Genomic DNA, 12,216 nt, shown 5'->3' with positions numbered 1-12,216 from the left:
CTGATGTGAAAGACAGGTTAGTGCACGTGTAGGTGCACTATAGACAGCAGCTTTCAGGAGCTGACCTGTATGCTTGTACACAGAAGCTGAGGTAGTCTGCAATATAATAGTGTCTGCAACACCCAGATAATGGATAAAATGTGCATTTTTGATTTGACAAGCAGAGTGACTGCCACTAGGGAAAGGGGAGCATGCCTTAGACTGTAAGGGGCCTAAGCAGTAAAACTGGGGAGAAATACAGGAAATGAGAGGAAAGAGAATTACTCCTGAGAAGAGAATTACTTCTCTTTCTCCTGAAAGACAATTACTCCTGTCTTATCTGGCATAAAGCTTGAGGTTCTGCTACAGCTCATGGCTTTCACTGCAGCTTCTTGTGATCATGACAACATTTTCTATTACATCTAGATATGTCTGGTCTTTATCAAATGTTTTGCCAAACAGGAGTTTCTGTGTACAAATTTGATTAGTCATTTATTCGAGGAAATTTTATTTCAATCACCAGGAGACAGGGATAAAGAGACTGTCTCTGGGAAAGATCCATTTTATTTATTTTTGAAGGGACTCCCAGACAGATTGAAACTAATAATTTCTGTTGCCAAGAATACTTGACAGGGGAGTTCCTGGATATGCTTTGACCCATTAAAAATGCTGAACATGGCCCCGTAGCTGCTGGAGGTTTATGGTTAGGACTTCAGCTCTCTTCATCCCATATACTGTGTATGTTTTGGGAGAAAGAGGAGTGAGAAACAAGCTGATGAGAGTGACATTTGTTTTTAGGTATTCACTGATGCATTGCAGGCTTTAATTAAAATGATCAGAGCAATGTGTCTTTTCTGTGCCAATTTTTGCTTCTCAGGGAACCTAGTAAACAAAGGCAGCACAAACTGGCTCCTCCTCTTTGAGGTTAACTGTGCATCTCAAAAGTACACCCGTTTCTGCACAGCAATTTTGCCATGTTTCCAGTTGATTCTGTCAAGTATTATCTAAACAGAGACATTTAGAAAAACAATCCTATTTCTACAGATCTTAACATGACTCTGAGCACTTTGCTTCAGACCTTAATGGTTTCAGTATTGTAAATAATTAAGGTGTTTTTTTGTTTTTTTTTTGGTTTTTTTTTTTTTTTAGTATGTGCACCTACCTCAGACTCGGAAACATATATATTATATTAGTTATATACATGCATATATTATATGTATATATATTATATTATAGATATTATGTATTATATATAATATATATTATGTTATATATATATTATATAACATAATATATTATATGCATATATATATTTTTTTTTCCCACTGGCCAAAGGGACAGAGGGCAATTCTTTGTACTCAACAAACTGATATTTCTATCTCCTACTTGACCTCATCTCAGCAGTCCCTTGATTCCTTGACTTTATCAATACTCCCTAGCAGGGGGATGAGTGCTGGCAGCTAAGTACAGACACTCTAAGCACAAGTATGACCCTTTGTAGCAACAGAAAGCTCAGGAAGCCTGGGAGGAGAAGTGGGAAGAGGGTGGTGGGATGGCATGAGAAATGTGCAGAGTGAACAGGGCCTTCTAATTCTTTGATTTGTCTATGGGCTTTAATTTTTTGATGGGCACCAGACTTTTTGAACTGAATTTTATTTTATTTTTTAAGAGGATTGAGGGTGGGGGGGAAGTAGGGGGCAAATTTCCTCAGGAAAATGGATGACATTTCACTAAAAAAAAATGTGTAGCAGTAGAGTTACACCATTGCTCCTCATTGTCTAGTATATATTTACATAGTCCTAGTCATATAGAGGTGAGTAATTATGTGAGTAAAGCTGTTGACTTCTGTAAGTTTAGTCAGTGTATGAGTAGGAGCATTACACTGTATTCTGAATGTGATATTATGAGCAGATGCTCACAGTGCTCTCTACCTTTCCTTCTCTACTTCAGTACACAGAATTTTAAAAACTGATTTGCCAGAGTCATGTCTCTTTGTCTTGTTTATTGTTTATGAGTTTTTAAAGTGAAAGTCCTCATTTTCATTAGAGATTTAAATGAAACACAAAATAAGGCAACCAGGTACATTTTATACCTCAGCATTTACAGCTAGATGTAATTCAGCTCTTGACACCAATGTAATGGGGCAGCTCTTTTGGCTGCTGCTTTCATAGGTATTGGAAAGATTTTAAAGAACTCCTGTGCCTACATAGAGTAGGAGATTAAACCAAACTGTTGACAATATTGTTGGGTGATATTTTCCAGAAATTTTACTCATGAAATTTTTTATGTTTTGTTAGAAATACATTTCAGAGAGAATTTCCACTGTGTTATCATGTCCAGAATTATGCTCTTATCACAGAAGAACAAAGCATCTAGCTTGGAGAATCTTCAAGAAAAGTGATTCTTACCATTCTGCTACATCTTGTTTCGTTGCCTTATCTAAGCATACCCAAAATACTGCAATATCCTTCCCTTTAGGAGTCTAGTTCACCTTGGAATCACAGATGGTGTTTCTGGCTGACCAAGAGTGCACACTCTATTAAGTAGCTCAGGAGTATTTACTGTAAAAGGATCATTGGCTTGTTGGTCAATCCCATTGAGCAAACAAGGAATATACCTGGCATCTTGACTGTAAGCAGCTTCCTTTCAAGCCAGCTGTTCAGCTAAACCCAGATGAAAATAACTTTGGATTGCCCAGTGAGAGTTTCTTTCCCAAGAAACACATCCAAGATGACATATAGTTGCTTGTTTCATAGCTGGCTGCAGCTTCCTCTTGTGTTTCATTTTTTTATGCTTAGTTTAGCTCTTTCCTGGATTTGCTTGATGGTATTTGGTTTGGTAATACTTTGCAGGAAAGACTCGTTAGATTTCATTCCTTACTGTATTTTCTGGATTTTGTCCGGATACATATTGTACTCTAACACCAAAATTCTGTCCTTTTTGATCTGAACTTACCTCTTCTGAATCCTGCCTCTGACTCAGCCTTGAGTCATTTGGTATAACTACCTACCGTGTAATATCCTTTTACTAGATGAGAAAACAGACAATTCTGACAACTACAGGCCTACTCTGCAATATAATGTAAGCTTTCCCAATCCATTAGTGCTCATCTTCCTAGTTATGGAGACATCCCTCATTTTTGGAAATGCTGTCCATATCTTATTCTTCTGTAGCTAAATTTTCCTATAGAGGGAGCTGCAGATTATCATGCCAACTTAAGCCTTGATCTTTAAACAGATTTATCTTCAACAGAATATATGAGAAAGAGGGACTGATTTGTTCAATGGCACCTGTAACTCATGAGCACGGCTGAAATAAAACTTAAATTTCATTTTTCTGGTGCCAGCTTTCACAGAAATATACATTCTGACAGCCTGAATAGAATCCATTTCTCCCATTTTAGGCATCTGAAAGTTATATGTTATAGCTCAGTTAGTTACCTGAAACTTTTTTAACAATCACTGAAGATAATATACTCTGCAGTGGAAGACTTCTTTCACCCAAAGAATGCTTTTTAGGGCAGGTCAATGACCTGTCATTGATAAGACACATATTGTCTGTGTAGGAAGCCATCGGTAATTAGACTTAGAGGTGACTAACCTCTTGATTTCTTATGTTGATCAGTAGAATTCTATCCCACGAGTGAAAAGAAAATGTCAGACATATTATTCTTGTGGCTAGGAAATACTCTGTTGGAGAAAAGCAGAGAAGAATTAGTTGCTTGGTTCCTGATTTTAAACTGAAAGGCAACTATGTATGATTGTCCAAAGTAGAGAAAGGCACATACAATCTGTATCCCTGAAGTAGAGAGGACTAAGTAGAGCTGGGACAATATTAGAAAAAAACAAGAGGGTGACTGCATTAAGAGAGAATCAGAAAGGTAGCTTACTCTTTATGTAATGAACAAAGGGATGTAAAGAGAGTGTAACAGTTAAATAGTGGGAATGTTACCTCCCAGAACATGGAGTGTACTTACTAGTTCAGTAACGGTGACCTTTTACCTTCATTGTAAATGTAGAAATCATTTTACCTTGGCTTTTTGACTTCATTTAGCACATTCACATGTGATGTATCTACATGCAAAATGTGAAGAATCCTAAAGCTGTCACTTAGAAAAATGAATAAGATGTACAATTACATTCATATTCATAACTAGTAGCACAAAGAAGACTGATGGCAGCTAATTAGTGCTTTGTGGTATGAAAAGGTCTGTGTGTTATCCTCATTGGACAGTAGTCAAACAAGTTGGATACTAGGCTGACAAATATAACATCCCTCAGATGTCACATTGTTTACTGCTGCTGGCTTATTACTTGCATGTCTTTTCCAAAGCACTTTTTGAAGACCTGAGGAACAGTCTATGAAAGTATATATTTCATTCTTATTTGAATCAATCTGTGAATACAAATATTCAATGAAGATGAACAATATTTTTAAAAAATGTATTAATCATAGAAATATTTTATTGTACCTTGCAAATTTAAGGTACTTAGACAAATACAGGACTAGGTCTGCATCATGTAGGCAGCAAAATTAACCTAGTTAATGATGTGTTACACTACTGTTCTTGAATTTATTCTGTTGTGAAACCAAGGTGACAAGCACTTTAAAAATATCATGATCAGTAAAATATTTCGGTTTACTCTACAAAGTGTGATTTAAAAAGATAAGGTCATCAGAAAAGATGAAAAAAGGCAACTAAACAATAATCAGCAGGCTCTTTTAGTTCCAATAATGCCTGTTTGTCTATGATGTGAAGATGTAAAAATGGGACCACTATACATAAACATACTTAGAGAAGAGAAACTATAAGAATGAGTAAATTAAATTAACTAACAGCCTCTTTCCTATTATTAAATGTATTCTTTGTCATTTTTTTTTCTTTCCCTCTATTCCTTGGCATATAAGCTACTCTCACTCAACACTCAACCTCCCACATTTGTCATACAGCAGATCTGAGTAGGCTTAAGGGAATAATTTAAAATATGCATCTACAGATTCTTCAAAGTTGTTTTATTTTATTTTATTTTATTTTATTTTTTTACCATAATGGAATAAAGTTGTAAGGATTCAATTTGCCACAGACATGGTGTTCTGAATACATCTCTGTTTATATTTTGCATTTCATTCCATCAAACCCTCATTTCAAACATGGGTGATTTATTAAGATGTCTTCTTTCTGGACAGGAAAGAATGAGCTGGCTTGTATTTTGTGTTCAGTCTATGATTCTCTATGCTGATCTGCTCATCAAAGTGTGAAGTGTGGAGCACCTTGCTGAAGTGCTGGAAAGTTCTGCCTCTGGAAGGTCTGATCCCCCTGATATGATTATTCTTCCAAAGAAGATGCAGTATGCTTTGATAGAGAGTTAATGAAGTGGAAATAAGGAATTTGGAGTTCTTTAATAACTACCTTTAGCCAACTCTGTCATCTTGATCATATTACCCTGCAATAAGAAACTTAGCAGTAAGTATGAAGTATAATTAAGATGTTTATGTTCCACCCAGTCTTGTAAATGCTTAAATTTCATACTTGGTTTTCTAACATATCTGACATATCTTTGGATAGAAAGTGGAGCTCTGTTCCTCCCCATGCAGTCTTAGCAGTGTTCAAAGTGAAGTGGTACTGCTTAAAGTACATATAGAGCCTTCTGCTTAGGAGGTCACGTCCAGAACAGACAGTATGCTGGCAGTTAAATTAAGTTCAAAGTGGGCAGAGTTGTTTTCCTCCATCTTGAGATGGGAGGAATTTGAAATCAAGTACTGAACATGTTGGTAAAAACATAGGTATTACAGGGTCAGGGAAGGTTTTGAGGGCTGTTTCAACACTTGAAACGTTTTTATTTTACCCTAAATTTTCTGTGGCATTAATCTTTCATTTTACATATGTATGACCCGCATCTAAATGTGCTGAAATTCAAATGAGACTTTCAGGTTCTTACATAATGTTGGTAATTTTGTGTGTGTGTGTGTGTGTGCGTATTATTTATTTTAACTGAGTTTGTATTTTACTTAGATTTTTATTTAGCATTTTTCTGTGTTTTCCTCACTTGTGTTTTCATAATCTGTTTTTATCTATCTCAATTCTTTGCAAATTCAAAATGAATTATTGTGGGAAGTTTGTTAAACTGACAAGTAAGTACATTTTTTATATTTGGATTTTACCTTCTGTCTCTTAAAATACTGCCTCAAGAAATTGAATAGCATGTTCTGAAATATCACTTCCCAAGTAGCATCGTGCCCAAAAGTGTCATCCTACACACACGTTTCTATCGGGTGTAACATTAAGTGCAGCAGGCACAAAGGGAAAAGGAGGCATATGAATATAACTATGAACAGAAAGGGGTCATTTGGGCCAGTAAAAAAGAGAAGAAGCAGGAAAGAAACGTTACATTTGGAATCCAAGCATTATGGAGCTCACCGTGTTCAAACTCTACTCAATGGAAAGTCTATCACTTCCAGAAAGATATTTTATGCCCTCATTGCTTTTTCAGGTGGGTGCCCCAAAGGACAGAACTATTTTCTGGAGCCAGGAAGCCTCCTGTGCATCATTTCATGGTGTGTTACAGTGACACTACACTTTTATTTCTGCCACAATCCATTCAGTTGTTTTGGTCATATGCTTTCTACTTTTTTCTTGCTTCCCATTGTAAGCAGTGTTTTAGTTAACTTCCTTATATCTTTGCTTTTACATTTAAAGTTTAACTGATGGTAAAAAGCAGAGTACTGTTATAAGACTATAAGAACATAAGAATTGGCATATTCTGTCAGACAACAGGTCCATCAAACCCACTATCCTGTCTCAAGATGCTACCAGCAGCTGGTGCTTAGGGAAAGAACATAAGAAATGGTGAGGAAAATGATTTGGTCTCCCTGCCTTGTTTCATTCCATTATGACATTTTGATTCAAATATTAATTGTAACATTCTATCATATTTACATGTGTGACAATTCATAGACATTTGATGTCAAAAGAAATCTGGTATGATACCAAGGGTTTCTATTAATAATTTCTAGTGATGTAAATTAAGGGGAGAAAATTCTTTCCAAATCTTAAAGTTGAAAGTCTTTCACTGTATTTTGAAACTTCAGATTGAGCTTTCATATTTCTGTGGGATATTATGTCACAGATCTCAAGGTACTTCTAATATTTAAAAACACATACAGTTTTATAATTTCTTCTTACAGAAGCAGTGGAGCCTACAACATACTTCTGTGTGTGCTGTGAAGAATTTCTTTATGGAAAAATACATTGGGAACAATATATCAGTGTTACTTATGAGAAAGAAAGCAGGAATAAAAAACATATATAGACAGATTTTCAATCTATTTTTAATGTAATACAAATAGTGCTTATACTTCCCAACTTTCAGTGCATTAAAATCACACTTTTTTTAGGTGTTTATACTTTTGACTTTGATACTGATTTATTCATATATGTTCATATATGTTAGTGTAAATATAGGTCTTCTCTTAATGAGGGAATTTAGTATCTGTCAAATGAGAAAGTTTAATACTGAACATGAACGCAAAAAAACCAACAACAACAACAACAAAAAACCAACAACTAAGAGTTAAATGAATTGTTTATTCTATGGTATTCTTTAGATCATTTTAAAATTAAGATTTTTCCTTTTCTGCTTTTATACTTGCTGATGGATAACAGTTGATGACATTCAGTGGGTTTCATGAACAAAGAACATTTTAATGAGGCCTGAGCAGTTGTGTTAGTGCTGTTATTTTCTTTCTCACATTTTAATATAATGGAGAAAATAAAATCTTAGTCACTAACAATCACTATTAAGCTAGCATCACAGCTCAGTCCCATGGGGATGTTTTACTCATATATTGGATAGCACATATAGCATTAAAAGCTTTCAGAAACTTATTGCTTGCCATCAGTTTTAATAAAAATACCTCACATCTGCTATCTTACTTTTAATGAAAATTTCTTTTTGTGTGTGTGTGTGAATGGAAATTAAGAATTAAGTTTTTTGGCACATGCATTATCAAGGGGGATTAACTCAATGATTTATTCATTATTTTTTCTAAGTGTTTCTTTAGGATTCATATTCTTCCTGGAGAAGGCTGAAAATTATTAGGGTAAGTAAAGATGGCAAATCTTTAAGTTTCAGAAACTTATCTAATGGAGGAATATACCAATTCATGGTATAATGGCTTAGCAATTATTACACTACATTTTTCAGTATACAACTGGAGGCCATTTCTACTCCTTTTATTACTTGTATGTTACATTTGCCACCAAAGTGGCACCAATATTGATTCTCCGGGGTAGACATTGAAATCTATGTCTCTCATACAGAATCCATCAGCCATCTCTCCCTCATCTTTCTGCCCTCTTGTCTGTTGGAAATGCATACATGCAACATAAACTCAAACTTCTGTGGCATGAGTCCATTTTAATTCACTGACATTAATCAGGTCTGTCAAATTTAGTGTGGTAGTAGCCCTTATTGTTATTTTAAGTTAAATTCGGATTGTGAATGGTTTAAAATTCAAGTATCAACATTTGAGAAGTGTAGGTATCAAGGTAAAATATGGTTGCTGGTTAAAACAAACGAATAAACAACAACAAAAAAGACTACTTAAGTGATATAAAAATTCCTATAAATACAAGAAGCAGACTATTAATTTCCAACTCTTTTCAGTTTGTGTTTTCCTACAATAGCTTTGTCTGTTGGATCTGACACAAATCCTTTATTCCAAGCCCTTTCTCATTTTGTAGAGGATGCTTTAAATTTCTAAATATTTCTTGGGACGTAGAATAAATACCCTAATCATAGTTTAACCTCCGTCACTTACAATGATTTTTTTTTATTATTATTTTTTTGTAGTATATCAGTAAAAGCAGTTCTTAGTTGTACATTTCTGTGTAACATGACCAGCAATACATGTTAAAGGACCAATGCTTATTTTATCCCTTATTTTTAGCAAAGATTCTTGGTCAGTGTATGCACTGTGAATGCAGGAATGTGTGCATGCTGTCTGTAAAAGACAAGAGATGGGCTGATGATAATGACAATCCTAGAAGTTTGCATATGATTTGTAGCATCTATTTATCTATGATAACTAATGAAGTATTGTCACATGAAGAAGCTCCTTTCATTGCTACATTTTATTAGGTAGATTAATCAATAATATTTGCAACCAGTTGCAAAAATCAATTTTAACAATATTCAACCCAGCCTCCTCTTACTTAATCAAAATGATATTGTTAATTGGAATACTAATGGGGAGGAAATAAGGGATCTTACAAATATTTCAGCCTTCAAACTGTGAAATAATAACATCAATGTAGAGTCTTTGTTTAGAGGAGTTGTATAGCAATTATAAAATAATCAAGGTTACAATTCCTATTGGTTTTGAGTATTATTACATGTTTGTTTTGTTGATTTTCATGAAGCTGTTTGAGTTCCAGCTCAGGAATAAATTTCTTGTCTGACAAAGGAGAAAATTAAATTACGATTTTATAACCCAACCCTTGCTTTGGCTAATCCTATCTATAGGTAATGTCCTTGGATTATATGATTAATTTGTTATCTTGATAACATTTATAAAGAAGTTTTGCTGAGGTACATACTCTTTTCATATTGTGATTCTCTCCTTTCTGCTGATGTCAGGTTTTAATTCCCCAGTTTTCACATCTCACTTCTGTTTAAAATTTTAAAGACCTTATGTTAGTTCAGCTAAAAAATATAAATTCTGCAATTTCCACTTTAAAAGCTACAAACTTTCAAACTGTATTTAACTAATAATAAATAATACTGTGACTTTTGTATATGTAGCTGTAAAAAAGATGATTGGTTAATCAGAACTATTTTATTCGCAATAATTCTTAAGGTTTTAAATCTTTTCTAAGTTTTTCAATTAGTGGATTTGCCAGTCCCTCTTCTTCTCAAATATAGGTAGTGATACTAGTATTCTACTGACCTGGCTTCTGTCAAGTAATATCTTCCTGTGGCTCATTGTAGGACTCAGTAAGGATGCACTGTCGAGGTTGTGGTTCTGTCACCTAACACCAGGATGAGCTCTTGTGAAGTGTAGGCATCCCATGTACGCCTTAGCTCCTTCTACAGTCAGTGAAAAAAAAAAGAGGAAATATCAGCACATGATTTAGCTTCCTCAGTCCTAGCTGCATCCCAGCTTTTTCTTATACTAATCTACAGAAAGAAGAAAAAGGCTTATGGGTCTCAAATACGATAGCTTAATTTTATAAGAGACTTTTGCTTTATTGGTCTCTACCACTGAAAACATATAACTACAGAAAATCAAAAAAAAAACAAACCAATAACTAGTAAGTCTCAAATTCTTAGATAGCTTTTAAAATTTCATTTTTCTTTTTGTAAGGTGTGTACATTAAAATATTTAAGCCACGTGCTGCATAATAGTTCTACTTCCTATTCCTGATCTGTCCTTTTGTACAGATTGGCACACATCTACATCACGTTTTCAGACAGCAAAGACTGAATATCCAGTAGGCCTATCATATATTTCATATATTTGTGTGCTTCTTTTAACATATATAAGATTTTATTTTCATATTTCTTATGCAAAATCAAAATTACATTGAATTTAACTTAAAAAATAGGAATTATTATTAATATAATTCCTATAATTCCTGACACTTGCCCTCTGCTGAAGTATCAAAATATTCTTCAAAGTTGGATTTGGGCTGCTTCATGCTGTGCTATATACATGCTGCTCAGGACAGTCAAATGTAGAGTAGACACATTTGTTAATAGTCACTCTTTTAATGTATTTATGTAGAAACATAGGAAAAGATTTCTATCTCCGTCTTCCCTCTTGCACAAATACTGTACGGGGTAGACAGGGAAAATAATCTGGGAACATTAGAAAAATCACTGAAGTGAGAAAAATTATGTGAACCAAGTTGTATGGGTGATGCGAAAAACAAAGATTTAGTACGGCATTTCAGTAGAATTCCAAGGAAAAGAGATCTACTCTGGACACAAATAAGAGTTACAAGACTGTACTTACAACTAATAAAGTGTTGTCACATAAAGATGCAGCTTCATTGTTATGTTATTAGGTAGATTAATCTATAATATCTGCAAATGTTGCCAAAAACAATTTTAACAATATTAGTAGTTTTAAATCTATGAGTCAGATACTTGTGTTTTTTCCTGTTTGATTTCTTTACCTACACACTGAAGTGTATGTACAGGTGGACTGAACATTTAATTGAAACAAAAAATAAATATTTAAAACAGTTCATTCTAATGGACTTTTATGAAAGGACCATAGCATCATGATTTTCTCTGCTGTCTTTTGTGTGATTTTTTGTTACTGTATCTGGTGTAGCTGGTAAGAAAGTAGCTGACCTAAATTTGAGATTGATTAGTTGGTCATAGCAACTGTCAGGAACAGATTTTTGGCTGCCACCAGTAGGACTTGTTGATAGGTTGCTGTTATTTCATAACATCCCTCAAGAATACAGGCCTGAAAGGAGAGATGAGAGAGGTATGTGAATGTGGCAGAACATCTTACATCTGGGATGCTCATAATCACTGGAGACTAAAATATTTCAAATTCACTGTGTGTAGAGAGAACTACTACTTAATCATAAACTTGGGAGAAATTTCTGTCTCTACAGCAGATTAATATATATGATAATTTTATAATCCTTGGTGGTATGGCTCCTTCTTTGTCTTAAAAAAAAAAATAAATCTTACATACCTTTTTCTTACAAAAATATTATGCATCCATGATAAACCTGGAGGAAAATAACCAATAAAACGATACATATGCATCAGGAATTCATTGAATAGTCTTGATTTCCCTTGGTTCCCTTAATTTTTTTCTTCAAGCTTTAAAGTCCTAGAATCCTATTCATCTCCAGTGTATACTGAGTTCCCTGCAGTCAATGGAATTATGTTGCAGGTGTGTTTGAAGCTGTAAGCACTTTCAGGAGCATTCTACATTTAGTCACAATAAGTACATAGTTTATACTGAACTGCTAATGGAAGCCTGTTCTTTAGGTCTCTAAATAAGAGTACTATATTTCAGTTTAAAGGGAAGTACAGTAAAGTAGAAAGTGATGAATGTACCTGATTGGATATTCATTACCATGGGCAAGTGATTAGTTACATTTTTCATTCAAAAGTGGCCTGTTTTTTAATAAGCAGCTATTCTTTGTGCCCCTTGTCCTCAAAGTACCTGAAAGTAGTTAGTACTGCTACGGAAATATGGCAATAGGGA

General features: G+C 34.4%; 1 long non-coding RNA gene across 1 annotated transcript in view; it reads left to right on the top strand.

Moving 5' to 3' along the window:
- Positions 1–5,556, top strand: part of LOC136786928 (uncharacterized) — a 44,178-nt gene extending 38,622 nt beyond the window's left edge. Inside the window, exon 4 of the long non-coding RNA XR_010826548.1 lies at positions 5,167–5,556. This is a non-coding gene — a long non-coding RNA (uncharacterized lncRNA). The remainder of the gene's footprint in view (positions 1–5,166) is intronic.
- Positions 5,557–12,216: the final 6,660 nt, after the last annotated feature.

The sequence above is a fragment of the Anser cygnoides genome, chromosome 1, assembly GCF_040182565.1.
Source record: "Anser cygnoides isolate HZ-2024a breed goose chromosome 1, Taihu_goose_T2T_genome, whole genome shotgun sequence".
Classification (NCBI taxonomy): Eukaryota; Metazoa; Chordata; class Aves; order Anseriformes; family Anatidae; genus Anser; species Anser cygnoides.
Note: the sequence above shows the minus strand (reverse complement) of the source record. Positions and strands in the feature narration are given on the sequence as shown.